At 31.4% G+C, this 16,933-nt stretch overlaps 2 long non-coding RNA genes across 2 annotated transcripts; one reads left to right on the forward strand and one right to left on the reverse strand.

The window, feature by feature from the left end:
* Positions 1 to 6: 6 nt before the first annotated feature.
* On the reverse strand, positions 7 to 3,406 carry LOC143079568 (uncharacterized). Its single transcript, XR_012979435.1, has 2 exons — positions 3,344 to 3,406; positions 7 to 1,896 (listed from the first exon to the last, which is right to left on the reverse strand). It is a non-coding gene; the product is annotated as an uncharacterized LOC143079568 (long non-coding RNA).
* A 9,869-nt stretch (positions 3,407 to 13,275) lies between these two features.
* LOC143078142 (uncharacterized) lies at positions 13,276 to 16,446 on the forward strand. Its single transcript, XR_012979071.1, has 3 exons — positions 13,276 to 13,458; positions 15,520 to 15,593; positions 16,370 to 16,446. It is a non-coding gene; the product is annotated as an uncharacterized LOC143078142 (long non-coding RNA).
* The last annotated feature ends 487 nt before the right edge of the window (positions 16,447 to 16,933 follow it).

Below are 16,933 nucleotides of genomic sequence, written 5' to 3' on the forward strand. Positions count from 1 at the left end.
CATCAATAAAACAAAAATTATCTATTATTTTTAAGAGAAATATTAACCAAATTACATTAGGCCTTGTTTTCGATATATGTTTCATATCTGTCATTGTAATTTATCAGCTGCATAATTTCGTTGTCAAACCCGACCCACAAATTATCGTACATATCAACAGCCATACAGATTGGCTGTTCATGATACATGTCTATTTGTAAAACTTTCCCTCCTCTATCTATAAGGTGCTGACAGCGTTTTGCTCGATCTAATATTGTTATTGTCCCATCATTTAGAAATCCAGACGCAATAAAAGAGTTCGTTTCAGTCTCCTTGGGTGTAATTTGATTTTTTGAAGGATATCTCATCTTATACTTTCCGTTCTTGTCTAAAAGTAAAATCCATGATGACAAGTTTTTCGGTGAACATGTGATGCATATGTCACCATCATTCCGATTTTCGCAAATGTGAACAGGATTACTTATTTCGATATCATCGGAAGAAATCACAATATCTTTTGTCTTTTGCTTGTCTATGGAAAACCACTCAATAACAAATATCTCACTTGTAGGACTGAAAAATTTGCTCTCTGACATTGGGTCATCTCTAAGGCATATAATAATGTCAGAACCCTTAATTGAAGATGTGCATATTGCAACTACATTGTTTGGAATGCTCACACTTGAAGATGTGCTTGCGCATGCGCTAGCTATATTTTTTGAATCGACGTTAATGTAGGAATTTAATTTGTAATTTTTAGCTTTGCCAAATATGGAAGAAGACACTTGTAAATTTCTAAGTGTCTTTCTATTTTCCATCCCTAACAATAATCCATGCGCATTGCTTCTACATGCCGTTAATACATTCCCATCTGTGGATGATATCCGTACTGCGCATGTTGGTGATTCGATATTTAAATTAAGATCACTTATACCCGAGCCTATTAACCATGCATTTCGACATTCCTTTTTCGGAACAATGTGGAATACCTTTTGTTTGTGTTTGAATGATACAATTACTTCGAACTTTTTACCTTTCGGGACTGAGCTGTAGAAGTCGCTTCCTCTCTCATCGCTATATATCACTTTTCTATTATCAACATTGGACGAAACTTTCTGTAAAGAATCTGATCGTTGTAGTTCTATATATTTTCTTGTTGGGTTTTCGATAGCTAAATCCTCTTTGTCGTTTTCTCTTTTTGATGGTAGTTTGTATACATCCGTATTAGAAAGTGTTTCGATAGGAGAAGGCAAATCATATTCCCCATAATCTAAGATGCCTAATATATGTCGAAGGTTTTCTTTTATTTCATACTCTTTGTGAAAACGGTGCTTTGGAATTTCAATTTTTAGACAAGTTTCTTCAAACTGGTTTTCGTTCAGAAGTTCATTCAGTTTTGAATCGTAAATGGCAATATCGCTTGTAGATATATTACACCCCTTTATCTCGATTTCGTCGACAATTTCTTGTATGTTATCTTTCCTTTGAGTATGTTCTTGTGTAAATGTATCATATCTAGCATTGGCAACTTGACGTGCGTCTTCGAAGGTTTTAACCAATTCTTCTTTCAATTCATTGAAGATCTTTATAATGATTTCTGTTTTCGAGGAAATAGATTCTACTTCTTTATCTACTGAACAGTTGAAAGATTGTTTTGCAATTGTTATGCGTTCCAATATTCTGTTTATATTTGGTACTCCGGTTTCTGAAGCTGATTTGGTGGTTTCCTGTAAGGATCGTTTCTGTCTTTGTTCATATTCACCTATTTTAGTTTTTAGGCAAACGGAATGGTCTCCTACGACACAATCATCACATATAAGTTCTTTACATTCCTCACAGTAGAATCGAACCTCTTCTGTCTCGTGCTTTTTACAAATTGTCATTCCTTTAATTTTTCTTCCGTTTTTCAAACTTTAACTAGAAAGAAAAACATATATGTATATATGAATTAGGGTCTATATTTGAAGACAATTCCACCGGAATGTTAGGCTTGTCCTTCTCATGACAACCTTCATCCCGTTAATACTAATGGTACCAATTTTTATTTATTACACCAGAAGCACATGTCGACAATTATTGTATTTTCAGTGATGCTAGAGGCCAAAATGTTTGAAAATCCAAAACCTTACCTGTTTTTTGTTGTTATTATTAATTTTGTTTTTGGCAAACAGTTGATTTTAATGAGTTTGTTTGAAACATGGTTGGAAAGCATTGAGCTATTGCTTCACTTCAATGTTGGTAACACTTTTGTATATGATTAATTGCGACGATTTTGACAAGTAGTAATGTAACTATACATACAGGCAGCAGCAGTATACCGCTATTCGAAATTCATAAATCGATAGAGAAAAAACAAAGCAGAGTTACAAACTAAAACTGTGGGAAACGCATCAAATATAAGAGAACTACGACACAACAGAAACACAACATTAAAATGTAACACATTTGTACAGGGAATTTTAAGATAAATAAAAAGACTATACCATTATAATATCACAATAAAACAATTATGCAAATTATTATTATCTAAAGTTCTTGTCAATTCCAACAATGAAGATAATTTGTTTTAGATAATTGGTGTTATAAATCAGGTTGAAACATTTAAAATACTCATTAAAGATAAGACAATAACAATCAAAATCAAGGAGTATACAAAGACTCAAAAAACCAAAGGACATTTACATCAACATGTTATAAATAATAAATAAAAAAGTTTTAACATAGTTTATGCAGAGTGCAACCTAAATGATAACATAAATCATACTGTTTAGTTATTTTCATTGTAAAAATTTTATCAATATCGGGACTATTTAGTTTTTGTCTATATAAATATATGTCTTTTGTTCCCGTGTGCTGACCTCGAAATGTCTTTATGTATCAATTATTTCCTGTGTCAATGACACATACCCGATATATTTCTTCTTTATTCAAATATATACAAAAATAATAAAGTAATATTTCAGTTTTCGTGTACTCGTGCATTTTGCAACTAAATTCATTATGAATTTGTGTATTGTTATTTGATTAAATAACTATTTAAAATATTTTTGAAAATTAATTGAGCTTATTTCTGTCATTTAACTTATAATTAAATTGAAGCTACGTTATAGTCTTTGATAAATGAACAATTATTAACTTTGTCATCTATAAGATGTTATTTTTGTGTATATCTACTTTATGTTTTGTCTATGTTGTTAAAACTAGCATTATTTTAAAGACGGTTAGAAAATCAGGGTCTTACCAGAACGTTAGCTAAAATTTGGTAATATCCAGTACCATAAACTTCTTAAACATCTTAATATTAGGGGGGAAATCAAAACAAATTATGAAAGAGACATTTTCAAACAAATTATTAAATATTCACCTTCAAATTCAAATACAATTACGATTACCTTTATCAGACAACCGGATGTTTATAAAAGGAATGTCCTTAAGATATTTAAATTGAAGTGTTGGCCGTCTTATGTTTTGTACAGGTGATTTTTAAAACACTTTAAACATGACTTAACACATGTAACCTTATTAATAGTAACTAGTTTATCGTATTCATAACCTTCTTACATGTTTATTTGTTTAGAGAAATATGTAAAAGACGATGTACGGAAGCTGTTCTATGATCATAGTTAAGATTAATCAGTGTTAGATGTTCAATTAACAAGAAACAAGATTTTCTATTGCGTATGAAATGTATTTTGTTCTAAACAAACATTGTCTGACATCTAACCTTTGCATCATATATATTGATTGTATTAAATTCAAAGATCTTATTATCATTATCACTACAGTTATTTCTAAAAGGAAGAAAGTTGTCAGTTTCCGCCAGTTGCTTTTTTTTTAATAACTGTTTCGAGATGTAAAATGTTTTTATACATTCGTATATTGAATAATTCATAAGGTCATGAAGTCGATTCTTTTTTATTCATGCGCTAGATGAATAGTCAACAGTTGTCCATATGTATTCGGTTTTTTCTTCTTTTGATCATTTAAGATTTTTGTCTTGTCCCCTTCAAATTTCAGAATTTATCTAAATTCGGACTTGAACTAATGTTGTTTTAAAGATTTAATGTTCACCTTTTCGTGTTTTCGTGTTTTCTTGTTTTGGGTGTATATGTTGCTGTCTCCCGGATGTTTTTCACAAATCTATTCACTCTTTTCATACATTTTCCGCTTTTTTACCAATCAAATATGACTGGTTGAATGCGTAATCCTTATTTTAATCAAAACCTGAACCGTTTTAACCATCTTTTCATTTTTTTGGAAACGTCATCTTTTATGAACGTATAATAAACTCATCATAGATACCAGGGCTAAATTTTATATATACGCCAGACAATATAAGAATATGAGGCAAAGTGGTATATAGGGTTGAAAAATCAAAACTTTGAACAGATTCAAAATCACGAATATATGCATGCAATTTATCAAGTACTTCCAACGAGTTTTTGACACTCCAAAAGTAATTAATTCCACTATTTTCAAAGGCCTAATTTGAACAATTTATTATCAGGTTTTTTATTGTACCAAGTGTACTAGTAAGTAGAATAGACAATTTAGTAGTTGAACAATGGCTTGAAGATGTAATAAATTTATATTTGTAAGGTTTTTTGTGTAGCTTCGGAAGCCAGTACATAGTTGGGACTTTCATTGTATTTGGTTCTGCTTGTAAAGAGGTAGCCAAAAGTTTAGGTTTGTTACAGATGTAGTTTTCTGAAAATGAAGTCAGTTGGAATGTTGGTGAATTCGTGATTTCCTTTTGTAGAACCTCAATATAAAATTTATGACAAACAATAATGATATAATTAGCAGCTTTATCAGCCGGGACAAAAACAAATTCACATATGTATATTTCGTGCTTGATCATGTTTCGTTCAAATGTTAACTATATATTTTGATTATTTTCACATGTTTTACTGTCATTACAACCGTAAGAAAAAAAATAAACATAGTACACAACATTATAATTGGAAATCAAAATTATACTAGTTACACCCTAATAATTAAAGAATTCGTATAATGTACATTTTAACATGTTGTCATTCTAATTGAACAGCTTTTCTAAAAAGTTTCGCCTTTTATTTTTTTTCTCCAGTGTGTTATTTATATAAGTGTTTATAAAAAAAAACAAGAACACTTTACTTTGGCGGAAAAGAATGTACTTCTCGCATATCGCTAGCGATAGTATTTTAGTGATTTTATATATGCATATTCAATTGATTTCATAATCTATGTTCATACTTCTAATAATTTAAAAAAAAAAAATTGTTAATGCATACTCTGGTTGAACTCACCTGTTTGTCTTTAAATATATAAACGATGTTTATATATGTTTTAAATGAAATCTGAAACCCTTTGAAGATATTCTACTGAATGATTCTTTTGTATTGGTTGAAATTGATTTCTATCAATCGCAAGAATGAACCAATTGTACAACACGACCGGAAGTTTTTTAATTAACAAAAATTCTTACTACTTCGAGTTTCTATATTTTACCTTAAATGTAAGTACAGTTTCTAAATATGTTTTCATCTTCTATAACTATAATACTAGAAAGTAAGATCACAAAAATACTGAACTTAGAGGAAAATCAATTCGGAAAGTCCATAATCACATGGCAAAATCAAATAACAAAACGCATCAAAAACGAATGGACAAGAACTGTCATATTCCTGACTAATTTGTTAGGTTACATGCAAGCTCGAACTTAAAAAAGATAGACATTATTCAAATTTACATTTATGACTGATTACGTCTTAGTTCCTTTTAGAATACATAACAAATATATCAATGCTATGTTTCACATGGTAACTAATAACAAAAATGGGACACAACCCTTAAATTTGATGTTGTTAACATATCTTTCAAGTTGAACCTAATATCCTCTTATTGTATACTTTCGTGTTGATTATTCTTTAGTTTTTTATGTTATGTCTTGTGTACTATTATTTGTCTGTTTGTCTTTTTCATTTTTTTCCATGGCGTTGTCAGTTTATTTTTGATCCAAGATTTGACTGTTCCTCTAGTATCTTTCGCCCCTCTTTTTTTAACTAGAGTATTAAGTGTGATGGGTATAAACTCGTTAAAAATAAAACACATTACTTCATATCAGAAAACTAGTTTTGGATTTTAATGATACTCTTAAAAATTGCTATTGATAACAATATTCATTTCTTTCAGATTAATTGAGAATGTGAAGAGTATAAAAAATCATGGAAATAATACAAGTAGACGGAGTAAACGATAGTTTGATTACCCGGGTAATGGAATTTTATAGACGAAGGGCCAATAATTACAAAGACATGATTTCTATGCAGAGAATGCTCTCCGGTATAGTGGATTACATAATTGCTAAAAACGACCCATACGTTTTAGCGAATTCAGAAATTCTAGTCAGGGACACGGATCATAGTTACTTGTGCATTTATTGTGGTCGTGGGGATAGACAATTTATAGTATACGAAACTTATCCACACCATGGAAAAGTCGAAATAGTAGAAACAATTTATAAGAAATTCATCGACGATATTATTAATACTCCTGAAATAACTAAAGATATAATAGAAAAAGCAGTCATGCGTTACTGCGGTGTTGCGGGAACCAATGGAGGAAAGAAAAAGGAATCTCTTCGTAAACATCTTATTGCTGCCAAAGAAACATTAGAAATTGCCCCAGATAAAAATTGTTGGAAAAATGCAACGTTGAAAGTGACTGATGCTTTTGTCAATACAGTTACATTTTTGAGCGGGACAGGAAAATATAAATTTTCAGTAAATGATGTGCATGGAGAAACTAATATAGTCTATGATGTTTCTAACGAAACGTTGGTACATACCCAGGACAAAGATAAAGCTTGTCCATGGGTTTGTCATATAATGTAATTAAAACAGCATTTAGTTCTTTACGAAGTGTTCTTTTTATAGACAAGTAGATATTTAAACCGGGGTCATTAAATCTAATGTAGCGTTTTGGGAGAGTGCCAATGCCTCTCTCTGCATGTTAAAGAAACCTTACAACAACACTCTGAGGAGTTCGTAGACGGAATGTTACAAATCAAACTGTCAACCCCTTAACCTCTTTTTAAACATACTCATTTCCCAGTGATAGTCCAAACTTCAAGACATTCGTCACAAACTATGCAGTACATAAATTATTTTTTTTATATAAATAAAACAAACGATTCCATGTCGAAAGGTCTAAACAATTGATAATACAAACAAAGTGCTTCTTGGGAAACTTAGGATTTAGACAAATAAGCATCAACAAATCAGATGAGAAATACATGCGGCTTTTGTTGGACATTTCCTGTTGCATCATCTGTCTTCCCCATGACAAGTACAATTACGGTGAGAAACAAAAACCAAAAATGAAATACGCACGGAATTCTGCCAAAAATACCAGTAATAGATCTTTTCAACATCTCTCGAAACCGACTAATGAAACCTACAGTTTACAGGTAAAATGGATGGGTCGTCTCAAAGACAAAAACCATCATGATTATCATTGCGTAACATATTGGATTGGCGGTTATATACTGTCTTGATTATATAGCTTCAGAATATATATCAACCAAATAAATGAATAAATTTACGTCTCTGTCGTATAATCTTCTTATTTTGTATGTATTTACACGACATTTCATGTTAAATTGATTAGAAAATACTACAATCATTCTACATTCCTTCAATTTTATGATTATGTGAGTCTTTCACCAAATGTTTGCCGCATGCCAATAACGATTAATTTGTTGGTGTAAAAGGTTTTATTAAATTTTCATAATTTACGAAAATAATAATTACTGGACTTCCGTCCGTCCGTATCACACTTGTGAACACGACCAACTTGATGTTTTAAGCGATCTTCACCTTAGTCGATGTACATATTCAATTTTGGAGGGATAATCACATAATGATTTTTAAGGTCGAAGGAACATAATTATCACATCTAAGTTTGTTTTTTTTTATCAGCGACGGACTTCTGCGCTTCAAGATATCTTGTTAGATTTGATGTTTTTCCTTGATGAAATTTGAAAAAAAATATAATTGACTTCTCCTCTCAATGTTACAACATTTAAGCAACTAAACTTGCATTTTTAGGTACATACCTGCGTATGGAATTAAATTTATATTTCAAACCCCTCAAATTAATCGTAAGCCAGAACAAGAGAAAAAGCAGAAAACTTTAACGCGTGATTGATGAATACAGAATTAAAGTGGAACACCAAATTGGTGTATTGAAAAGATCCAAAGTATTCAGTACATTATGGAGTCACCCAAGGCAAAAAACTAACAGACATTGTGGAAACATGTGCCGCCCTTGTCAATAGACATAAAACATTGTTTAATTAATTCTCTTATAGTTTGGGCCTGTTATCTATCTCCCACGTGAATAGATATTTTTCCTATCACACCGTACGGAGTGTGATATCAAAAAGTGATATCAAAATTACGTTAATTTGCTTGGCTTATCTCGTAAATTTCCAATATTTTCATTGGCCGTTGATCAGGTCATTATTCACTGGAAAGGTCATGCCGGGACTACTTTTTTTCTTGACAACTGATCGTTTACTTCCGGTTTCGCGATTTTCGTCTGCTTTATCGTCTGCATTATCTAATATAAATCTTATCATGGATGAAGAAATAAAGAAAGGAACCCGTGCACTCGTTATGAAACCTATAAAAATATAAAAAAAGATATATCTGGGAGTCAATGGAACAGTATTCTGTTCACACAAGAACATACAACACAATAAAATAAAACCATATTAGTTCAAAAAGTATACAGATCAGTACGCGTTGCAAAGAAAAACGGCCATAGCAACACAACTCGAAACAAATAGGCCACGCACATACAACTTTTTGCCATAAGAGAAATAGGTTTAACAACTTGTGAGATTTAGATATCTAATTCTCACTCGTTATGAAACCTATAAATATCCACTACAATAAAACAAGCTTAACGTCTAAAAAGATGAAATTTGACTTAAAGTCCATCATTTACTTCTTGATAAATTAAAAAAAACAACATGTCACTTGGACACTGTAGGAAAGTTGTATCATTGTCAATGAAAGCAATAAAATCAATAATGATCAATTTTTGAGACTACCCCTCACATTGTAAAGTAATTGGTACTCATTAAGCAAATCAACTAGTAAAAAACTGTTTAATGATTTTAAAAAAATGCTCCTGCAAAAAACAGTAAAACACACTATCCCTTCAATTTAGGCTGCTTAAATCATGAACAGTCGTTTTACGCGGGGTAGTTGCCTAAATGGCAGTCAAATTATATCTTCCTCTTTGTTATATTGTTGTTAGTATTAAGATGTTTTTGACCTTTTTTTAAAAGAAACAATGTGTATTAATATAAGGTGTGCTCTCAGAATATTTATTGATCCCGCTATTATGGTGTTTTGGTTTTTTTTGTACGTTCCTGGTGCTGATAGATCTTGATGCGCTATAAACTGTAGTCCAGACAATAATAGGCAACTTACTATTAGACCCGGCAAAAAATCAGACAAATGAGAGTCACAACGATGCGAAGATTTGCCAACATGATTGAGTCCAACAAATGAAAATCACGAGCATCATTTTTTCATGAAGCTTTAGTTAAAAAAGTATTATTTTTTAGTCTTACAATATAGTTAAAATCATTATTAAGTATCGCTACTGGAATTCATATGCCTCTACAGAAAACTTCAAATTCATCATTACAATGAATACAAAACTATAAATATTATAACGAGCATTAAGTATGTAAGCTTTACCAAAAAACTACTTTTTGGTTGCCTAGAAAATTTACAATTTAAAAACAATATGAATTTCACTTTCCTCCATAATATGTAAAAATGCATATATATTTTTAGCAGAAATTATTCTTCATTAGCAAAAAAAAAAAAAAAGGGAACAACGCTTTTTTTGTTGTTTTTCGTCTCAAAGTCTCGATCCTGACTTCAAATTTTAGACTTCCCGTAGCACCTATTTGGGCGATTTTTTTGAAAACTGACAATCACGTCATAGCAGTACGTTAACTTTAAAAGTTTAATGTTGAACGAGTACATGAACAATCAGTGATACAAAAAGAAATAACTCACATATATAGCATGTTTTTTCATGAAAAAGAATAGACATAAAGAATATGTTTTAACCGACAATGCACAATTCCTGTATGAAAAGATAACACAAATATTCCTTTTGACAACTATACACATTTAACTTGTGTTATGAGAAGTGTCCCGTAGAAATAGAAAGTAAGATGGTTATTTATACGCATCAGTATTTCCAATATATTGCAACATACATATTGTAGTTTACCAATAAAATTATTCTTTTTCGATTTCATTGGGGAAAAATATATTTAGTCAACTGCAGACTAGCCATTTTCTTTAAATATAACTGATAAAAGGTAAAACGCCTATTTCTATTGCAGTAACATATACATCATTATAACGAACAACAAGAAATTGTACTCTTTCGTCAAATTATGTAGACAAAAACAAGTAATAGTCAACGTCATTATCAACAAATGTGTTACAAAACATGAAACAAACCGACTATGTTTATGTAAAACATCCAAGCTGTATATATTTATTTTATGTTACTTACGTAACAATATTCAATTTAGTTCATTGACATTTTATACAGGAACTTCTTAGAAAGAAAGATAAGAAGTTGGCAATATCCTTTAACTCTACTTTCCGCTATATAGATGATGTGCTTTCATTAAATAATTCAAAATTTGGTGACTATATGGAAAGCATCTATCCCATCGAACTATAGATAACGGATACTACAGATACAGTTAAGTCGGCCTCATATCTTGACTTACATCTAGAAATTGACAATGAGGGTCGGTTGAAAACAAAACTTTACGACAAAAGAGATGATTTCAGCTTTCCAATTGTGCCTTTCCATTTCTAAGTAACAACATTCCAGCAGCACCTGCATACGGGGTATATATCTCCCAATTGATACGACATTCCCCTGCTTGCATTTCCTATCATGATTTTCTTGATAGAGGGTTGTTGCTCACAAGGAAGCTAGACGCTAGGAACCAAGAGTTCCAAATGGTGGTTGAAATCATCCCTTCGTAAATTTTACGGACGCCATCATGAGTTGGTTGACCGTTATGGAATAACCGTTTCACAAATGATATCGGATATGTTCCTTACGTCGTAATTACAACACTGTACAATCCCCTTCCCTTTCATGAATGTGACTACCGAATTAGACTATTTACCGGATATGTTATTACATAAGCAACACGACGGGTGCCAAATGTGGAGCAGGATCTGCTTACCTTTCCGGAGCACCTGAGATCATCCCTAGTTTTTGGTGGGGTTCGTGTTGTTTATTCTTTAGTTTTCTATGTTGAGTCATGTGTAATATTGTTTGTTTGTTTGTCTTTTACATTTTTAGCCATGGCGTTGTCAGTTTATTTTCGATTTATGAATTTGACTGTTCCTTTGGTATCTTTCGTCCCTCTTTTACGCGTTTTTTGCTTGTAGATTAGTATACGTACGAATTTGTGTTTATCTTTTAACATGTAAAGCGTTTAGAGTAATTGTATAATTATATAATGCACTTTAAAAATGATGTAATAATAACTGCGTTTTAATAATAATGGCACCAGATTGTATGACAATTTTGAGGAAGTGTACAGTACTATTAGTACTCAATACATTAACTAAACATTATTTGTTTTAATACCATTAGAATAGCTGATTGCAAAAAGAAAAGCAGGTCTAATTTGTAGTCTTAAGGTAAGATAAAATTTAATGGGTTTGAAAGTAAACATAAATACATGCAGGTACCTTGAATAGGACTGTGCTCATGTTCTTATTTTTCACTCATATTTTGTTATCCATCGGATGTGTTTCTTTGTAATGCATTTTATAAATAATGAATTGAAGCTAACCATGTTTTGGTAAATTTATATAATAAATTTCACAACCACTAGCTCTTTCGTCCGTTGTGAATTGTTTAAGTGTTTACTATATATTATTATTATTTTTAATTAAGATAATTCATTGATAATCTAAATAGCAGTAGGATTATTCAAAAGAGAGGCGAAAGATACCAAAGTGACATTCAAACTCATAAGTCGAAAAATAAACTGACAAAAGAGAAAAGAAAAGGGTCAACAGACAAACAACAGTGCACACATCACAACATATATAGAAAACTAAAGACTGAGCGGTAATATTAACAGGTCAAAGTAAATATGTTGTCAAAACTTTATGAAAATTAAACGAGTCAAATATATTTTAGTCAAAATGTTGGGTACCCCCTTAAGTGCTTGTTGTTTGTACATCCTAAAAAAAACTTCGGATAGACCAGAAACTACAGCACGATATAAGCGTCTCGGCCAATTTCAAATGGGTTCACAATATTTGCCTACTACACAATAACATATTACTGTGCTTATTTCAGTCAAATAGTTGCAATGTGTTTGCAAATCATATTGTTTGTGCTGTTAACAGTCTGTGTTGTTAATTCATATTACAAAGGTAGGTTCTGTATGCAAATCTCTAATAGTAATGTATGAAAGAAATATGAAAGTAAAAATGATGTAGCCCGATTGAAAGTGTCTACCAAAGACCAACGGGACAAAGATATAAGCAACTGTAGATCATTAAACGATCTTGAACACTGAGCAAAACCGATTCATTTTACAAAGTATTGCCTTGTTGTATATTTAAACAGAATCTTCCCGTAATGTTTATTGACCAAATATTGCATACCTTCAATAACATATGTGAAATTTCTATTTAGTGTAATCTGGTGTTTAAACCCCGCATCTGTGAAACTGGTCACCAAAAAGGTGTCCCCTTTATTTAATTCATACCACAATTATTTATCGTTTGAAATCCTCAAATTGACATTAACGAAATTAGTTTGATAACCAGTATTTATTGAAGCAAGTTTTTGATGTACAATTGTGCTAATAATTTATTATGAGACTGAGTTCTGGTTATCTACTTTTGTATAACAGTAAAATGATGTATAGTTTATCACATCGTTCGAAATTTTAAAAGTTTATTTACAAAGTATTGTACTCGTTAACGTTCCAATTCTTTTTTTTTTGTACATGTAATCAATTAACCAATTCAGTTGAAACGAGTAGACAAACACATACGCACAAAACATTAGTTAATAATAAACATAAAAAGGATTAAAACTGTTATAAGTCTGTTCGTTTGTTCCTGTTTTATAAGTTGTATTGCAATTGATACGCTGTTGTGTTATGAAAACCTCCTGATATCCCTTCCAACTCATATTATGTTTCTTTGTTTTCATAGCCAAGCCTACAAGATGCTTATTTCCGTGTGAATTTAGGGAAAACATGCCAATCCTGCAAGAGCGTAGTAATATATGGATTATCTTTTCCTCGACCCTTGCTACATATACCAACATATCACGGCCAATTGGTGAACAGACATCACCGTCTGAATGTATCATGAGACATGGGCCTTTCTTTATTCTCAGGTATGATTGCACGAAAAATAAAAACATAGAGGCAAAAGGTCCCATCCGGATCATCTGATTTAAATCTTGGAATTTTAGTAAATTTTGTGCCGTACAGTATAGATTTCTCTAACCTTAATTTATTTTATACACTTTGTACTATTTATTTATAGACTAATACGAATGAAATAACGAGTCAGACATCATATACTGCAAATATTTTTGACACAATTTGAAACCTTTTATAGATCTTGCAATTAATTATTTTATATCGGAACCGTTCACAAACGTTTAAACGAAACACAGCTTGGACGGTCCTATAGACAATAGAATAGTGTATCATTTCTGGTGTTCACTATTATTAGAGTTGTATAGTGTTTTTTTTTTTATCAAATTGAAGTAAACTAAGACTGTCTATAGACACATCTTGGGCCATACATAGAGACGATTCAGTCCATTAAGCCATCAATATTGGTAAAATCCATAGCCTCGATATGATATAATATGAACCTACCAGAAAACTGAATCATACTAAAACAAGTGGAACACAAATCAAATATTAAAACTTGACAATAACCACTAAATAACAGGCACATAAATAATGTGGTGGTATTAATCCTTTTTGTGAGCACAAAATATCTATCCCTTACAAGTGAAAGTTGGACAACAGTTATACAAACTGTAAAATTTAGGGAAAAGGGTTTTTGTCAAATGATTAACATGGAGCATAAAAGCAACTAACAAGAATACGAATGACACAAAGAACTACTCTAAAAGACATGCAGTAACGCGCGTCTGGCGTAAATATAAAATTTCAATCCTGGTATCTATGATGAGTTTATTTACAACCCCTGGGTCGATGCCACTGCTGGTGGAGATTTATTTCCCCGAGGGTATCACCAGCCCAGTAGTCAGCACTTCTGGGTTGGCTTGAGTTATAATTGGTATGTTTATAATTATAAATTAATTGTTAACAAAACTTTCAAAAGTTTTTAAATACTAAGGTTTTTCTACCTCAGGAATAGATTACCGTAGCTGTATTTGGCAAAACTTTTAGGAATTTTCGGTCCTCAATGCTCTTCAACTTCGAACTTTATTTGGCCTTTTAACATTTTTTTATTCGAGCGTCACTGATGAGTCTTTTGTAGACGAAACGCACGTCTGGCGTAAATATAAAATTTCAATCCTGCCTGGTATCTATGATGAGTTTATTTACTAAGCACTGTAGTTCAAAGCCGAAGATACCGCAGGGATATTCAAACACATAAAAGTTAAAAAACAAACTGATGATGCAATAGTAAAAATTCGAAACACGACCGAAAGACAACCAACAGTACACGAAACGCAATACAGAAAACTGCAGGCTGACCGACAGGAATCATACAAATATCCCTTGTAATTTCATTTGATATATGCGACTAAGCTGATTCTGTACAACATGTCCTTATGCTAATGTCAGTACGAATCCAGTGACCAGTCATATTTGACAAAAAGAGGAAGGGAGTGTGGTTATAACAAAAAAATAAAAAAAGCGAGACCAAATTTATCAACCAATAGATCTCCATTTGCACTGATGAGAGGAAATTGAACGAACCATGTATATTTCATAAAAACATCATCCTTTGTTCTTTATAAAAAAAAACATGAAAAATACTTCTATTATAGTGCTCCAATGCCTTAAGGTGGTACACAACACTTTAACTAAAATTAATTTGGCTCGTTTAATTTTCTTTAAATTTTGTCAAAGTATTTACTTTGACCCTTTTACAAAAATATAAAAATTTCAAAAAATTTGAACCAACCGTTTTATCAGAAAAATTACATTGGTTATATAGCAGTTTGACAAACACTTATTTTGATCATTGAGAAGCTTGATATTCCCTTAACAACACAACGTTATTAAAACGTTTATCAGATTTTACAGAGTTATCTCCCTGTAGTGTTAGGTACCACCTTTTACATCCAATAATGCGATCAATTAATCAAATGTATGATGCAAATATACAAACACGCAAACAAATGTTAAATATTGAAGTAGCTGTAGAACACGTTTTTACTAATTTATTTTTTTCTTTTTAATAGAGAATTTGGACTATATTGGTGTTTCAAGTTTGTGGCCCTAACTGATACCGACTGGGTCGAATACGACAACGGAGGTACATTTTAATTATTTTATGAAACATTACATTGATTTTAAACTAGTTTCTTTCTAACATTATATAAATAACACCTAGCTGAAAAGATGATAGAGCAGATGTACCCCGAGAAAACATTGTCAACTGCGGCGAAGCCAAGGTTGACAATGCTTTTTCGAGGGGTACTAATCTTCTCTATCACCCTCTCAGCTATGTGTTATTTAATTTATTATACTGAATGTCCTATCATTTTTATCTTTTACAGATTCATTTTATTTTAAAAGTAGTTCTATGACGTCAAGTATATAACGACGTAACGGGTATAAGAGAGAAAAAAATTAAGCAAATTTTTTTATTTTTTATTTTGACAGTTAATTAATTAAATCTGAGCCAAAACGTAAAACTTGAGCACCGTATACAATAATATGATGTAAATTCAATTCATTGTCCTTTAAATCGTCGATTTTTCATTGGTCTAGACAACAGGGTAACATTAAAAAAAATTGTCACCCGCTCAGCCATGTGATATAGTAAATTAACACCCTCGTATTAGCCAATCAAAATATGGCATTTTAATGTGAAGGGTAATAATATCCATTGTGAATTTATAGAAAAAGTTTCTAGTATATCTTGGTTCAAAAATATTTTTAAATGTGGTTGCAATGTGGAACAACAACAAAATTATCCAATGTTTCCAGATACGTTATATAAAAGAGGGCTGCACAGACTATAAATAAGCAGACTCTTTCACATGAAGCCATCAGTTAATTGATCAAATAGAAACTTTGATTTTACAGGAGTCAAGACTCTGTTACCATTTTGTGAGATGTGTGATGGTTCAAAGTTTGCAGGACCAGGTTATTTTTCAGGTAAGTATTCGTGATATTGTTCTACTAATTGCAAAAAAACTTATTTACTATGATTATAGATTAGTGTAAGAAGTTAACCTTTATTGAGAATTATCATTTTCTTTCTTTTTTTACTAATGGAAAACACTTCACTTATATATATATATATATATATTCACATGTCATGTTTCTTATATGAGTTATCTTTTCTATCTAAATAAATACTAATTCCATATATTACTTCAATGTTCTTAGCTATCATTGTCTGCGCCGAATCTCCGTCATTCGCCCCCCCCCCTTTTTTTTATCCCCCAGAAATCATAGACTGACAATGGGTAGGGAAACATGATGTTACTTATCATAAGACAGGCACTCGTTTTATATGAAAAACTGAAATGTCTCACAAAAGAACTAAACATTCACAGCGCAATTTTAAGTGTTTAATGCGCATCAGTATCTTACATTTTACCTTAGGTATGAATGCATTTGATATTTTGATTGAATGTTTCAATT

This window comes from Mytilus galloprovincialis, chromosome 6, assembly GCF_965363235.1.
Source record: "Mytilus galloprovincialis chromosome 6, xbMytGall1.hap1.1, whole genome shotgun sequence".
NCBI classification, from domain to species: Eukaryota; Metazoa; Mollusca; class Bivalvia; order Mytilida; family Mytilidae; genus Mytilus; species Mytilus galloprovincialis.